Source organism: Carassius carassius, chromosome 25, assembly GCF_963082965.1.
Source record: "Carassius carassius chromosome 25, fCarCar2.1, whole genome shotgun sequence".
Taxonomy (NCBI): domain Eukaryota; kingdom Metazoa; phylum Chordata; class Actinopteri; order Cypriniformes; family Cyprinidae; genus Carassius; species Carassius carassius.
In genome coordinates, this window is record NC_081779.1 from 24,551,020 (window position 1) to 24,568,644 (window position 17,625).

General features: G+C 41.7%; 1 protein-coding gene across 1 annotated transcript in view; it reads left to right on the forward strand.

The window, feature by feature from the left end:
* The window catches only part of LOC132104467 (perforin-1-like), a 103,617-nt gene that overhangs the window by 2,203 nt on the left and 83,789 nt on the right, over nt 1-17,625 (forward strand). The gene's annotated exons all lie outside the window — the stretch shown is intronic.

Genomic DNA, 17,625 nt, shown 5'->3' on the forward strand with positions numbered 1-17,625 from the left:
GATTGATTAATCATTTGATTCTGCATTTTTAAGTGCATTCACAGGACTATTTAAATTCTTCCCTTGAATTATTTAAATACTTAGTAAAGGGGGAAATTACAAACCACCTGTCTGGATTGCATAGGGGAGAGCGGGATCGAAAGTAACGTGGGACGAAAGTAACAAAGCAATTTTCTCCGAGCCTCTTTCTGCATTTGCATACCCAGCTATGACAGCATATTCAGCTTGCAATCCTTGACGGAGCTGAGAAATATCACGTGATTTCCTCATCGTTTCCCGAAGATAGGTCCGTAAAACTGTTTTCGAGTACAAAAAGTAAATTATTGAAGCGGTAATTTTTTTTTAACTAGTCGCGTTGTTTTTCTTGTTTCATGTGTCACAGTAATGATCAATCTACAGGTTATTTAGTGCTTTAACACATCCTAAAGTTTGCATTTTCAGATATTTTCAGTATAAAATTAAATCGAGTTTAAATGGCAGAAGTTCCTGTTGGGACGAAAGTAACAATTGTTACTTTTGTCCCGCTACAGTGACAAAAAGTATTTATTTTGTTCCAGTGCATGCTATATTGTGACTTTCTGTGTCTTGCATCATTACTTACAAATGTTTATGTCATATTATACCAAAAGAATATGTCTGAGTAAGGGTCAGAAATACAGACAACGGTCTGGTTTCATCCAGATGTTTATGAGAGGGCGTTTCTGGACATAGAGGAACATCACTCTCTGGGCAGCTGCTACATCGCATTTATATTTAGATTTTAGCCATATCTTAGCCTTTACACCTCCACCTATGAATTTGCAGTGTTTCCAGATGTTTTAATGCACATTTTAAATTTATGCATAAAAACAACTGGCATGGAAACATAAATAGGCCTACTGTTACATTAGGTTTAGAGTTTTTTTTATTATGCTAATGTAATTACATTTTTATATTGTACATTCTGTTGAAATTTATTTTATATAAAAATACATTGAAATGAAATTGACAATAAAGAAACATCTGATGAAACTTAAATTTAAAATGAAAATATGAAGATGTAATTTAATTTTTTTTTTGCAAAGATAAAGGACAAAATATGTTTGCAGTTACATATTAACAGGGTCACAATCCGGTATACTTAAGAAAAATAAGAAACAATCTAGCTCATATTGTTGTGTTACTTTCGTCCCGACCGATGGGGTCGAAAGTACCCAGCCAGTAATGACATGTGGGGCCCAGATTGGTTAAGTACGGGTTCCATGGTTACTGTGTGGGCATGGGCTTTGGCTGGGTGAAATCAGCAGGTCCCATGTAGGTTTTGTAGTATGAGTCCCACATAGGAAGCCCTAATGAGCTGATTACATGGGCCCCATAAGGGACAGGCATGAGCCAACTGGGCATGGGTTTGAACTGGGAACACATATATGGGTCCTGCATAGCATATTTATGGGCCAAGTGGGCATGAGTTTGATCTGGGAACACATATATGGGTCTTGAATGGCATATTTATGGTCCAAGTGGGCATGGGTTTGAACTGGGAATGCAAATATGGGTCCTGCATAGAATTTTTATGGGCCAAGTGGCCATGGGTTTGAACTGGGAACACATATATGGATCCTGCACGGCATATTTAAGTTCTAAGTTGGGTTTGAACTGGGAACACATGGGTCCTGCATGGCAGAGGCGCAAAGTAACTATGTAGGCTTATAGAGTTATGTAATTACTTACTGTACAATTTTTAGTAACTTGTAGTAACTCTACATGTAGGCTAATCAAGCATGTTGAGATTGAGTAATTGTAATTCAATAGATTTCAAGTCATGCTAGTCACTGAAGAACAAACATTGCATGTAGATGTCATGCTAGTCACCAAAGAACAAACATTGCATGTAGATCTTTTGCCAAAACAATCCATCAGTCATTTTTGTTAGTCGTGCAGAAAATGAAAAATTTAACTTCCCAAAAATGTAAAAAAAAATCAAAATAGGTCAAAGACTACGCTGTGTTGAATTATGCTGATTAGTGGACTCTCAGAAACGTTGCAGGCCTAACGTAACACTTCAAATAATAGTCCAGTCCCAGACGCCTGTCCCTTGGGGCAGAAACACATATTTAGACAACTAGGGATGCTCCATATTATCGGCCAATATTGGCTTTAAAATTCAATATCGGTAAATATTGGTATCAGTTTAAAGATCCTTACAGAGGCCACTTTTAAGCCCATAGGGGCAGGCGCAGTGGATAAGACACATGCCTTTGGTGTGAGAGACCCGGGTTCGAATCCACTGTGAGACACCAATGTGCCCCTGAGCAAGACACTCCAGAGGCGTGTGACCTCTGACATAAATAGCAATTGTAAGTCGCTTTAGATAAAGGCTTCAGCTAAATGAATAAATGTAATGTAAATGTAAACCTCTTTAGGCAGGTGGGGCCCAAATGGGTCTGACATGAATTACCCAGTTAAGACCCTTACAGGTCCCACTTAAAACCCATCTTGGCATCCCCGGGTGCAAGCCCATTTTAAACGCCCTTTAAGCAGGTGGGGCCCAAATAGGTCTGTCATGAATATCCCGGTTAAGATCCCACATAACACCCTTATAGATCCCTTTTAAAGCCCATCTGGGCATCCATGGCTGGATCACTTTAGACCCAGTTTTTCAAGGCACTTATTATTTGAAGCTTTGAAATTGATTTAATCCAAGTCTTCTAAAAAGAAACATTCACCTTTTATGATTAATATATTTTACATAGGCTTTTATTTACACACATAAATATTATGCCCCCAATTACCATTACAAAAATCTCAATCTTAAACATTTGTTCATTCTGTGTATTTGTGTTGTTAAAATAGGGTAACTTACAGCACAAGGATTGATTTCAAACTGAACTGAATTTACAAAAAGAAAAAAAGAAAAGGACACAGTAATAAAATTATAAAACAAATGACCTCAATTCAGTTTGAGGTATTCGAAATATGACCACACTGAATTTTTACAAGTAAAGATTTAAGAGCCATATACAGTATGTTAGGCCTATTTATGTAGATAAATGAAACATCAGATGTCTTTGACCTGTAATGACTGTAAAATGTAGTGATTCAGTAGACAGACTAGGATATTTCCATGTACAAATCAGACAAATATCCAATTCCAAAACATTTCTAGCATAAATTTACATGGTAAAAAATTTAGCTACCTCTTTGTTTAAAAACTTTCTGGTGCATTTCACTTACAACCAATTCTAGAATTATTTTTTATCAGTCAGGTGTGTATCTGTTCTGAATGGTTGATAACTTTTGACAAAATTGAATCCAGAAGCAAAGAGAAATAATTTCTACTTTAAAAGCACGGAGAGATCGCGACTGCACACAGTCTGCGCACAAGCAGTTCATTTGTATAGGTTAGGCCTATTTGAGAGCTCGCATCCAGTTTTCTGCGATTAATTGATAGTATTCTCATGTTACAATAAAGCGCTCACCACATTTGTGCAGGAATTATTAAAATTATGCGGAATACCTGCAATCCCGTGCAGACATTAGGACTGTAATTGACTGGAGATGCATGCGTGTCAAACACACTGTCGGAGAGGAAGGAGACACGGAGATTGTATCGGTGTATATTCAGATACGGTGGAAAATGAGTAATGGAACCGTGTCAGATATTTCAGTATCGGTATCAAAATATAGATATTTATGATACTTATGAACACTACCATGTAGTTTGTTTCTCCAAGCTCTGAGTCTATAAATGATGCTGAGCTCCATCTCTGTCTGATCCAAGTAGGGCTCACTGCAGCCTGCGGTGGACATCCAACCCCGCTCATATCCAAGTGTGACGTCAGAAGTCATGCCCATCCCTGACGCAACCCCTCCCATGTCCGAGTGTGACGTAAACGAAAGCCACGCCCATATCAAATACGTCACCTCATTTGATTTCCCCATTCCCGTAGCGGGGAAACCCGGAAGTATGTTGAAGCAATTTATGGAAGTTTAAGGGATCTAAATAAAATGATATTGTTCTTCGTTTTACTAATACACGTTTTCTTATTTTTGTAAAAGATGTCTAGGCTAAAATGGCACTCTAATATATATTTAATATGTCTAATATACGGAGCCGATTTCGTCATCATAACAGCCCTCAAATGCTTGTGTTGATTAAAGTAGGCTAATTGTTAATTAAAACTTTTAGACCTTACCTTGTTAATTTAATGAGATAAATTCACATTTATTAAGATCGATTTCGACTTACCAAAAATGTAAATGCATCTAATTTAAAAGGGGCAATTAGATTTTGGTATTGTAAAGTATTGTAAAATTTGGTATTGTATAACTGTCATTTAATTTTCTAAAAATGTATTCCACTTATCATAAAGTGTTAACATTTGAATGACAGAATCAACAGTTCCCATATGCTGGAGGCTACAAATACTTATGCTGAATAAAGATTGCATTGATAGATTATATAAGTAACATGACATTGACCTTCAGGCCTTGTTCATCACAACTTGATATGAAACGTGTCCAGGTGCTCCACATACTTCAAGATGAATGAAAAAGGCATCCATTGTTTCAATGGGTATTTTTATATTTACTATTTAACAAAAATAATTACATGTACACTTTTACAAAAAAAAAAAAAAAACAGTATATATATATATATGTATATATATATATATATATAAATATATATATATATATATATATATATACACCACCAGTCATAAGTTTTTGAACAGTAAGATTTTTATTATTTTTTAAGTCTCTTCTGCTCACCAAGCTAGCATTTATTTGATCCAAAATACAGCAAAAACAGTAATGTGAAATATTTTACAACTTAAAAGAACTGCTTTCTATTTGAATGTATTTTAAAATGCAGTTTATTCCATGATATTCAGTGATCAAAGCTGAATTTGCATTTGCAATTCTGCATCATTACTCCAGTCTTCAGTGTATTAACATAATAATAATAAAATGTTTTTTGAGCATCAAATCAGCATATTAGAATGATTTCTGAAGGATCATGTGACTGGAGTAAGTCACCTTTGAAATCACAGGAGTAAATTTAATTTGAATAGAAATATAGAAAATTTTTATTTTAAATAGCAAAAATATTATACAAATATTTTTAAATTGGACTGTTTTTGCTGTACTTCGGATTAAATAAATGCAGGCTTGATGAGCAAAAGAGATTTCTTTAAAAACAAAAAATCTTGATGTTCAAAAACTTTTGATTGGTTGTGTTTAACCAAAGGTATGCTCCAAATATTATAAAGTCTGAGCAGCTGAATGATCAGATAAACAGTTCTTGACATGCAGTACACACACATAGATAGACTACACAGAGAGATTCCTCGCTTTAATATATCCTCCCTTGAGGTAGTTTTTGATGGCATTCTGTTAATTTTTACTGTCCATCTGGAGAAAGGCAGGCCCTGTCACCTCCCCACCGAATAACCCACGATGACTCTGTACCACGCTGGACCAATGTCCCTTACAAACTTCCACTTTATGTCCTCTTGGTGCTCCTGGTTAAAAATAGAGACTACATACATGTTGGGGTTATGTGTCCACAAAAAAAATATTTACCTCATCATTCTACATAAACATATTTATGATTTGAAACCACAAAAATCAATCAATATCTAAAGAAATGCTCTCACCACTGCATGGCTTATGTGGTCCTTCAAGTGAATTGTAACAAGTAATTTTCTTTACTGGTGAAACTGCATTAGGGACCCCTTAACATGGGAGAACTGCCCTGCATCAGGCTTGGACTGAAAATGTGTTAAATGCTGTAAAACATGACAAACAAACATTATGTAATCTTTCCGTTAATATAGAAGAATACAAAGATCATTTGTGACATACACAGAGTTATCCAGCAAGACATAGTGAAATGATGCGGTTGCCCAACCAAGTTACTATGCATGGGTACTGTGATCAGGGTATGTCATTAAAGATGTCATATGTATGTGAGTGTTTTGTGTGTGTGCGTTGTGTGTGGTGGTGGGTGGGGCAGGTAAGTACATATGTGTGAGAGGGATGAAGTGTGTGTGTCTGAGTGGGTGAGATGAGTGTTATGTGTGGGGGGCAGGGTATAAAAAAATATTGCACATTGATTCATAATTGATTATATGTTGTAAGACTTGTGCCATCTATGTATCTATCTGTCTACACATGTATGTATGTATATATATATATGTATGAATTTGTGTGCGTGTGTGTGTGTGTGCATGTGTGTGTGCGTGTGTGTGTACGCATATGTATGCATGCATGCATGCCACAAATACATACATACATACATACATACATACATGTGTGGATAGATAGAACCCCCCCCCCCAACATAAAAGCACTCATCTCACCCCCCCACAACAAAAGTATATTTGTTGCTATCTAAGCAATGACGTGCCTGTGTGAAGTTGAAATTAAAAAATACTTAGTTGTTTATGCACATGCACACAAACGACGTACACATTCTTAAAGACCAAAGATCGTTTTTTGTACTTACCGACACGGCAAACAGCTTCTTCTTGTTTCAAAATGAATGAGAATGTGATATATTTTGACATGGTCTGTGACGTCACACTTGGATGTGGGCCGGGTTGGATGTCCACCGCAGGCTGCAGCGAGACGCTCCTCGTCTGATCAGCGCTTTTATTGGTCCGTTTACGATCTGATATCTTTATTGGCTGCTGAAGTACCTTCAAAAATTTTAATATCAATTCAAATTGTGTGCATAGCCTACTCAGTAACGAACTATGATTTAAAAGTAATGAAGTAGATTATCTTGCTTAATTTGTACTTAAGTACAAGTAAAAGTACAGCTTTAAAAATATACTCAAAAAAGTACAAGTACCCGAAAAAAAACTACTTACAGTAACGTGAGTAGTATTATAATATTAATAACTATAATATTACAATTAATAACAAATAATATTAATTAATATTACAATTCATTACTTCCCCCCACTGGTCATTGAAATAAATACCATTCATTCATCGCAGCAAGGATAAATTGGCAATCAAAGAATTACGACAACCAAGGCCAAATTTAAACAAACAAATATCTACAAAGGGCGGGAAGTCATATTGTCACGGTTCGTGAACGCACCGTCTCAAGCTGTAGTCATGTTATGTCATGTTGATTGGTTCATGTGGGTGTGGCCACTGATCGCCTGATCAGCGGCAGGTGCATCTCATTCCAACCGCCTATATAACGCCCTGTCTTTCGTCTCCTGTTTGTCAGATCGTTGTTTGAGGTCCATGTGTTGATGTCTGTTCGTGCTCCTGTGTTCCTGTCCTTGCCCTGTTTCCTGTTCGGTCTACTTTGGATTATCACAGTCACTCACGGATTATCACCACGGATCACCGATCTACCACCACCGTCATCTCTACCAACGCACTCAACTCACCTACCCACCTGTCTGTGCTGCCATCGTGGTTCCTGCGTCACTCACCAGCATTCATCCATCACAACTCCTGTCAATAAACTACCTTTACTTGCATCTGCCTCCCGTCCTCCATTGTTAGCGTCACAGAACGATCTGACCAACATGGAGGCAGCGAGTAATCAACCCTCCTCTCTCGAAGCTTTCCTCAGCGCCAGTGTTCGGAGGATGGACTCCCAGGAGCGGACTCTTAACGACACTGGTCGCGCGGTTCAGGCTTTAGTGACGCAGGTGTCCGAGCTCACCCAACAGTTCCAGCTATTACGAGCTCCCACTGCGCCACTCACACCGCCTGTTCCACCAGCACCATCGGAGGCCCCCTCCCAGCCGGAACCACGCCTCCCGATTCCGGAGGCTTACTCAGGTGAACCCGATTATTGTAGAGCTTTCCTTAACCGTTGTGATATGCATCCAGCCTAGAACGTTCGCCACTGAGAGGGCCAAGGTGGCGTTCGTCCTGACCCTGCTCTCTGGGAGGGCGGCATTGTGGGGAACAGCGGTGTGGGAGAACCAGGACCCATGCTGCGCCTCGTTCCAGGCCCTCTCCGCCGAGATGAGACGGGTCTTTGATCGGGCCGCCGCAGGACGGGAGGCGGCCAGGAGGCTGGCGGAGTTGCGCCAGCACGAGAGATCCGTCTCGGACTACTCCATCGAGTTCCGGACCCTGGCGGCGGAGTGCCATTGGAACGAGGAGGCGCAGTGGGACATGTTCCTGCATGGGCTGGCTGACCGCGTCCAGAGGGAGATCTACGCCCTGGACCTTCCCCCGTCGTTCAATGGACTCATTGAGCTGGCCCTTCGGGTCGACGCACGTCTGGCACGGATGGAGAGGAGGGGGCTACTCAACACCCCATCCAGGGGACCGGCAGACGTGCGGTTCAGCGGCGGGGACGTGGCCAGCCCCGTCTACGATCACGAGCCCATGCAGGTAGGGCGAGCTTGACTTTCCCGGGAGGAGAAGGAGAGGCGGAGGTCCCTGGGCCTTTGCCTTTACTGCGGGGGAGCCGGACATCAAGCCCACGCCTGTCCGGTAAAAGGCCAGGCCCGGTAGTACGTATGAGGCTACTATCGGGTGGGATCTCCGCCGAGAAGACCTCATCATCATCATCATCATCATCACCATCATCTTCTACGCTCCTCCCGGTATGGCTGCGGTGGTCAGCACAGACACATCACTGTCAGGCACTACTGGATTCCGGGGCAGAGGGTAACTTCATGGACAGCACATTAGCCCACAAGCTCCACATCCCCCTCAGACCTCTTCCGCACCACATCACGGTTCACGCCCTCACGGGTCAGCAACTTCCCACCATATCATACATCACTGAAGACATTACACTCATCACCTCTGGCAATCACTCCGAAACCATCTCTTTTCACATCCTTGACTCTCCCCTGGCACCCATTGTCCTCGGACACCCTTGGCTCCTCCTCCACAACCCTAGCATTGACTGGCTCTCTAACTCCGTTTTGTCTTGGTGTAAAAGATGTCATGAGTCTTGTCTAGTGTCTGCCTGTCCGTCTGTGTCTGTGTTGCAGGAGGAGGCGGTGGATTTGTCTAACGTGCCCGCTGAGTACCTCCATCTGAAGGAAGTGTTCAGTAAGTCTCGGGCTGCTTCTCTTCCTCCGCATCGTCCTTACGACTGTGCCATAGATTTACTATCAGGTAAGTCTCCGCCTAAGGGCAAACTCTATTCACTTTCTGTTCCAGAGAGGGAGGCTATGGAGAAATATATTTCTGATTCTCTAGCTTCTAAATTCATCCGCCCTTCCTCTTCTCCTGCGGGGGCGGGGTTCTTTTTTGTGGGAAAGAAGGACGGATCTCTGCGACCTTGTATTGATTACCGGGGACTGAACAACATCACGGTAAAGAATACTTATCCTTTGCCGTTGATGTCTTCGGCCTTCGAGAGGTTGCAGGGAGCGTCAATTTTCACAAAACTGGACTTACGCAATGCGTATCATTTGGTTCGGATCAGGGAGGGGGATGAATGGAAGACCGCTTTTAACACCCCCAGAGGGCACTTTGAATACTTGGTTATGCCCTTTGGGCTCTCCAACTCCCCAGCGGTCTTCCAGGCACTTGTCAACGACGTGCTGCGAGATATGATCGATCAGTTCATTTATGTCTACCTGGACGACATATTGATTTTTTCTTCTTCTCTCCAGGAACATGTGCAGCACGTCCAACGAGTGCTTCAGAGGTTGCTAGAGAATGGGCTTTTTGTCAAGGCGGAGAAATGCGAATTTAATGCACAGTCAATTCCATTTTTGGGGTATATCGTGTCGACTGAGGGAATACGCATGGATCCCGAGAAGGTTAAGGCTGTGGTAGAATGGCCAAGCCCAGATTCCCGTAAGGCCCTACAGAGGTTTCTGTGGTTCGCTAACTTCTACCGGCGTTTTATTCGCAACTTCAGCCAACTAGCCACACCTCTGACCGCCTTGACCTCCGCCAAGACTGCGTTCAGGTGGTCGGACACAGCTGAGGCTGTGTTTGCCAAACTGAAGAGCCGTTTCATTTCAGCCCCTATTCTGATTACCCCTGACCCTACACGTCAGTTCGTGGTGGAGGTCGACGCATCAGAGGTGGGGGTAGGAGCGGTGTTATCTCAACGTTCTCCCTTAGACGACAAGGTCCACCCTTGCGCGTATTTTTCATATCGTTTATCTCCGGCAGAACGAAATTATGATATTGGTAACCGAGAATTGTTGGCAGTTAAGATGGCATTAGAGGAATGGCGACACTGGTTAGAGGGATCGGGGGTTCCTTTTATAGTATGGACTGACCACAAGAATTTAGAGTACATTAGCACCGCCAAGAGGTTGAACTCCAGGCAGGCTCGGTGGGCACTTTTTTTCGGACGTTTTGACTTTACTATCTCGTACCGCCCGGGTTCCAAAAATATCAAACCCGATTCTTTGTCGCGTATTTTTGACCATTCCGAACGCCCGTCCACTCCCGAGTGTATTTTTCCTGAGACATTAGTGGTCTCCACTCTCACATGGGAGATCGAATCGAAGGTCAGAACGGCCTTAGAAGGGGTAACGCCTCCGCCCGGGTGCCCACCGAACCGTTTATTTGTGCCGGAGGGATTAAGGTCCAACGTTATCCAGTGGGGACATTGCTCGAATGTAGCTTGCCATCCAGGGGTTAACCGTACTAGATTTTTAGTCAAGCAACGATTCTGGTGGCCACTTATGGCTCGCGACATTCACAGTTTTGTTTTGGCTTGCTCGGTTTGTGCCACTGGTAAGACTTCCAATCGGCCCCCTGATGGGTTACTCCAACCGCTGCCGGTTCCTTCGAGACCCTGGTCCCACATCGCTCTAGATTTTATTACCGCCCTCCCACCGTCCCAGGGAAACACGGTAGTTTTAACCGTGGTGGACCGGTTCTCGAAGGCGGCCCACTTTATTCCCTTGCCCAAATTACCCTCAGCCAAGGAGACAGCGTTGACCGTCGTAAACCACGTCTTTCGTTTACATGGCCTCCCGATAGACGTGGTTTCCGACAGGGGACCCCAATTTGTGGCTAAATTTTGGCAAGAATTCTGTAGACTACTGGGAGCGACTGTAAGTCTGTCCTCAGGGTTTCACCCCCAGAGCAATGGTCAAACCGAGAGAGCCAACCAAGATTTGGAAAGGGTGTTGCGATGTTTGGTCTCCAAGAATCCTTCCTCCTGGAGCCAACAATTGTCTATGGTGGAGTACGCCCACAATACCTTACCAGTATCAGCTACGGGCCTATCTCCTTTTGAGTGTAGTGTAGGTTACCAGCCACCTATTTTTCCCAGTATGGAATCCGAAGTTGCGGTCCCCTCCGCTCACGCCTTCGTCCAGAGGTGCCACCGCACTTGGACCAGAGCCCGTGAGACTCTACTCCAAGCAGGGGCGCGCACCAAGGCCAAGGCCGATCGCCACCGGTCTAGGCCTCCCGTATACGTCGTGGGTCAAAAGGTGTGGCTTTCAACCAAGAATATTCCTCTCCGGTCCGTATCTAATAAATTGGCTCCCAAATTTATTGGCCCGTTTACTGTCACCAAAATCATTAGTCCGGTGGCAGTCCGCCTTAAACTCCCTCCTACGTACAGGAGAATTCATCCCGCCTTTCATGTGTCCAAAATTAAGCCCGTATTTCATTCTCCCATTAATCCGCCTACCCCGGTCCCTCCCCCGCCGCGTCTCGTAGATGGGGAGACCACCTATTTGGTAAATCGTATTCTGGACTCTAGAAGGAGGGGACGCGGATTTCAGTACTTGGTGGACTGGGAGGGTTACGGTCCGGAGGAGAGAAGTTGGGTACCTGCCAGGGACATCCTGGATCACTCCCTTATCGATGATTACAATCGACAGGTAAGAGATTCTGGGGACGCCAGGAGGCGTCCTTAGGAGGAGGGGTACTGTCACGGTTCGTGAACGCACCGTCTCCAGCTGTAGTCATGTTATGTCATGTTGATTGGTTCATGTGGGTGTGGCCACTGATCGCCTGATCAGCGGCAGGTGCATCTCATTCCAACCGCCTATATAACGCCCTGTATTTCGTCTGCTGTTTGTCAGATCGTTGTTTGAGGTCCATGTGTTGATGTCTGTTCGTGCTCCTGTGTTCCTGTCCTTGCCCTGTTTCCTGTTCGGTCTACTTTGGATTATCACAGTCACTCACGGATTATCACCACGGATCACCGATCTACCACCACCGTCATCTCTACCAACGCACTCAACTCACCTACCCACCTGTCTGTGCTGCCATCGTGGTTCCTGCGTCACTCACCAGCATTCATCCATCACAACTCCTGTCAATAAACTACCTTTACTTGCATCTGCCTCCTGTCCTCCATTGTTAGCGTCACACATATAAACGAGGATTTTCGAGGACCTGGTATGAGCAGAGAAAAAAGGCTGCGAAGTAGCTGTTTGTAACGTATGGAAGGAGGTGAGGAAGCAAGTGCAAGTAAGAAGAATTTATTAAACAGTCAGACAAAAAAATAACATGAAGACAGGAGGCTGGGTGAATTTTGCAAGTCTGGTAGCGATCCGGGAAGTGACAGTGTTCATGGGTGATCCAGGGCAGGGTGGTGAGTAGGCAGCAGGAGAGCGTGACACAGGAACTGCGGTGGGAGAGCAGTGAAGGTGAGTGGTGAAGTCCATAGAAGTAGAGGAGTGGATGGGGTTCCGAGACAAGACAATCCAGCGATGAGAATAAACATGAAACAGGAACGAGAGGATCAGGAAGTAACACTTGGGACTGCATACAATGCTCTGACAATGCTCTGAGAGGGAAATTAATGAGAGTAAACCGGGTCAGTTGGCATTTTAGCATGTCAATCTCTCAAAATGCAAAGCGCAGTTATAGGTACTGTGCACATACGCTTGTTTTCATATTTAGCATACAGAACATAACTAGACATTTAATCCCCGATTTATGAATGTGAATATATAATATAGTACGAACTGTCTGACCAAACAATTAAAATGCTAATTATGCAAGAAAACCTTGTGCTTTGTTCATCTGAACAACTTAGACTTTATATATTGAATGCGATTATGCAAACATTTTAATACAGCCAGATCAGTTTTTGTAACAAGTGAATACGTTCGTTGACTTAAGACATAACACATCAGACACTCTTTTTTTTCCACCACCTGCTGGCATATTTTGTGTATTACGATGAAATGGTCACTGAACGATTCAGTGAACGAATCTGAACGAATCATTTTGGTGAACGAACTGAAAATGAACGAAGCTCTTGAAAGAATCATAATTTCCACCACTATCTGACAAACACAAGATGAAAGACAGGGCAATACTAGTGATGTCCGATTCATGAACGAATTGTTCAATTTAACCTGTTCTTCTTAGTAAACCGGTTGAACCAGTTCACCAAATCGAACTGAATCGTTTGAAACGGTTAACGTCTCCAATAAGCATTAATCCACAAATTACTTAAACTGTTAACTTTTTTAACGTGACTGACACTCCCTCTGAGTCAGAATAAACCAATATCCCGGAGTAATTCATGTATTCAAACAGTACACTGACTGAACTGCTGTGAAGACCGAACTGAAGATGAACACTGAGCAGAGCAAGTTGACGAATGAGCACGCCCACTGCTGGAGCAGTTCTCGTTCTCGAGTCAAGAATCAGTTGCATCGGTTTTTGGATCACCAGTACACTGAACCGAGAATCGTTTCTGTCGGACGCGTCCGATTTGAGACCCGATGAGCTGATTCTCGTTCTCGAGTCAAGAACCGGTTGCATCGGTTTTCGGATCACCAGTACACTGAACCGAAAAACGTTTCTTTCGGACGCGTCCGATTTGAGAACCAATGAACTGATGATACTGCGCATGCGTGTAATTTTTTAAGTATTTTGTTAAACATCGGAAACTGTGATAAATAACTATATTTTATTTTGCTTTTTTTTTTTTTTTTTTTTTTTTTTTTTTTAGATGAATGTTTCTAATCTGTATATTGTAGATAATGTATAGGCCAAAGGGGTTTTCAGGGAAGTTGGACAATAATTAAGACTCTATGTTTAATAGGAATAAGGGATGATTTATGAAATATCTGTACTGTATATAGTTAATGATGACACATTCACAAATTGAGTTTGTAGTAAACAGAACATGAACACGAGTAGAGCAGCTGATGAAACTGAACTGCAGCACGTGCCGGTTAGAGCGATTCTCGTTCTCGAGTCAAGAACTGGTTGCATCGGTTTTCGGATCATCAGTACACTTGAACCGAAAACTGTTTCTTTCGGACACGTCCAATTCGAGAACCGAGGAGCTGATGATACTGCGCATGAGTGATTCAGCGTGAAGCAGACTGACACACAGAGCGTCTGAACCGAACTGATTCTTTTGGTGCTTGATTCTGAACTGATTCTGTGCTAATATTATGAGCGAGGGTAAACCGAGGGCTTGGATGAAGGGGCAATCTGGCGAAACGTAAGTTCATTTAATAAAAAATACATCGCAATGGATTATGTATAGTAAGTGGATCATGGTTTCTGCGCTGATGACACCTAATTTATTTACTTTATATCTTCAAGACTTAAATCCTCGTATGCACAGTATTGCTGTTACTGTATTTGGGTGCGTTGTTGCAGAACTCAAATGTAAACTTTTCATGATTCTGAGGTTTTTAACTGACTAAAGTTATGATTAATGACACATATATATATATATATATATATATATATATATATATATATATATATTAGTGCTGTCAATCGATTAAAAACTTTAACTAGATTAATCACACATTTTTTTCTGTGATTAATCGCAATTAAATCGCAATAAAAAAGAAATGTTTTTGTACGTTTTTAATATATTTTTTAATGTAATAATTTCACAGTTAAATTTAAATACTTGTTTAAATGGCATCTTTTTATGAATGAAGGCCAGTATTACTGATATTAATACAGCTACTGATTTTTTTTTTATATATATATTTATTATTAGGCTTCAAAAATATAACAGTTTTTAATTTAAGTAAACTTAAAACAATGCTAACATAAACCCATAATAAATGTCATGTTTACTCCTGCCCTTCCTGTCTTAACAGTTAGGAAAAATACAGAAATTTAATAAAGTTATCAAAGTTATATGCAGTCTGCACTGCATAAACTATAAATTAAATAGTTAATCCTTATTAAAGCTACAAAAGTTATTTAGTCAAGAGCAGTGAGTCATTTTCTCTGTTCCCTTTGTTCTTTAACTTTACTGACAGGAAGCTTTATTGGCTGCTGTCCCTTTAAGAGCAGACAGACACGCGGATCTTACCGTTTATATACTGTCTATGGATCTCGCCTCATTCTCTCAAAGTCAAAGTCAAAGTCACCTTTATTTATATAGCGCTTTAAACAAAATACATTGCGTCAAAGCAACTGAACAACATTCATTAGGAAAACAGTGTCAATAATGAAAAAAATGATAGTTAAAGGCAGTTCATCATTGAATTCAGTTATGTCATCTCTGTTCAATTAAATAGTGTCTGTGCATTTATTTGCAATCAAGTCAACGATATCGCTGTAGATGAAGTGTCCCCAACTAAGCAAGCCAGAGGCGACAGCGGCAAGGAACCGAAACTCCATCGGTGACAGAATGGAGAAAAAAACCTTGGGAGAAACCAGGCTCAGTTGGGGGGCCAGTTCTCCTCTGACCAGACGAAACCAGTAGTTCAATTCCAGGCTGCAGCAAAGTCAGATTGTGCAGAAGAATCATCTGTTTCCTGTGGTCTTGTCCTGGTGCTCCTCTGAGACAAGGTCTTTACAGGGGATCTGTATCTGGGGCTCTAGTTGTCCTGGTCTCCATTGTCTTTCAGGGATGTAGAGGTCCTTTCTAGGTGCTGATCCAGCATCTGGTCTGGATACGTACTGGATCCGGGTGACTGCAGTGACCCTCTGATCTGGACACAGACTGGATCTGGTGGCCACGTTGACCTCGGAACAAGAGAGAAACAGACAAATATTAGCGTAGATGCCATTCTTCTAATGATGTAGCAAGTACATAGGGTGTTATGGGAAGTATTTCCGGTTCCGGTTTACCTAATTAATGCAGCCTAAAAATCCTTTAACGGATTTGGATAATAAAAGCATATTAGTATGTTATGTGTATGCCAGGTTAAAGAGATGGGTCTTTAATCTAGATTTAAACTGCAAGAGTGTGTCTGCCTCCCGAACAATGTTAGGTAGGTTATTCCAGAGTTTAGGCGCCAAATAGAAAAAGGATCTGCCACCCGCAGTTGATTTTGATATTCTAGGTATTATCAAATTGCCTGAGTTTTGAGAACGTAGCGGACGTAGAGGATTATAATGTCAAAGGAGCTCATTCAAATACTGAGGTGCTAAACCATTCAGGGCTTTATAGGTAATAAGCAATATTTTAAAATCTATACGATGCTTGATAGGGAGCCAGGACCGGGCTAATATGGTCATACTTCCTGGTTCTAGTAAGAACTCTTGCTGCTGCATTTTGGACTAGCTGTAATTTGTTTACTAAGCGTGCAGAACAACCACCCAATAAAGCATTACAATAATCTAACCTTGAGGTCATAAAAGCATGGATTAACATTTCTGCATTTGACATTGAGAGCATAGGCCTTAATTTAGATATATTTTTGAGATGGAAAAATGCAGTTTTACAAATGCTAGAAACGTGGCTTTCTAAGGAAAGATTGCAATCAAAAAGCACACCTAGGTTCCTAACTGATGATGAAGAATTGACAGAGCAACCATCAAGTCTTAGACAGTGTTCTAGGTTATTACAAGCGGAGTTTTTAGGTCCTATAATTAACACCTCTCTTTTTTCAGAATTTAGCAGTAAGAAATTACTCGTCATCCAGTTTTTTATATCGACTATGCAATCCATTAGTTTTTCAAATTGGTGTGTTTCACCGGGCTGCAAAGAAATATAGAGTTGAGTATCATCAGCATAACAGTGAAAGCTAACACCATGTTTCCCGATGATATCTCCCAAGGGTAACATATAAAGCGTGAAGAGTAGCGGCCCTAGTACTGAGCCTTGAGGTACTCCATACTGCACTTGTGATCGATAGGATACATCTTCATTCACTGCTACGAACTGATGGCGGTCATATAAGTACGATTTAAACCATGCTAATGCACTTCCATTAATGCCAACAAAGTGTTCAAGTCTATGCAAAAGAATGTTGTGGTCAATTATGTCAAACGCCGCACTAAGATCCAATAAAACTAATAGAGAAATACACCCACGATCAGATGATAAGAGCAGATCATTTGTAACTCTAAGGAGAGCAGTCTCAGTACTATGATACGGTCTAAATCCTGACTGGAAATCCTCACATATACCATTTTTATCTAAGAAGGAATATAATTGTGAGGATACCACCTTTTCTAGTATCTTGGACAGAAAAGGGAGATTCGAGATTGGTCTATAATTAACTAGTTCTTTGGGGTCAAGCTGTGGTTTTTTGATGAGAGGCTTAATAACAGCCAGTTTGAAGGTTTTGGGGACATATCCTAATGACAATGAGGAATTAATAATAGTCAGAAGAGGATCTATGACTTCTGGAAGCACCTCTTTTAGGAGCTTAGATGGTATAGGGTCTAACATACATGTTGTTGGTTTAGATGATTTAACAAGTTTATACAATTCTTCCTCGCCTATAGTAGAGAATGAGTGGAACTGTTCCTCAGGGGGTCTATAGT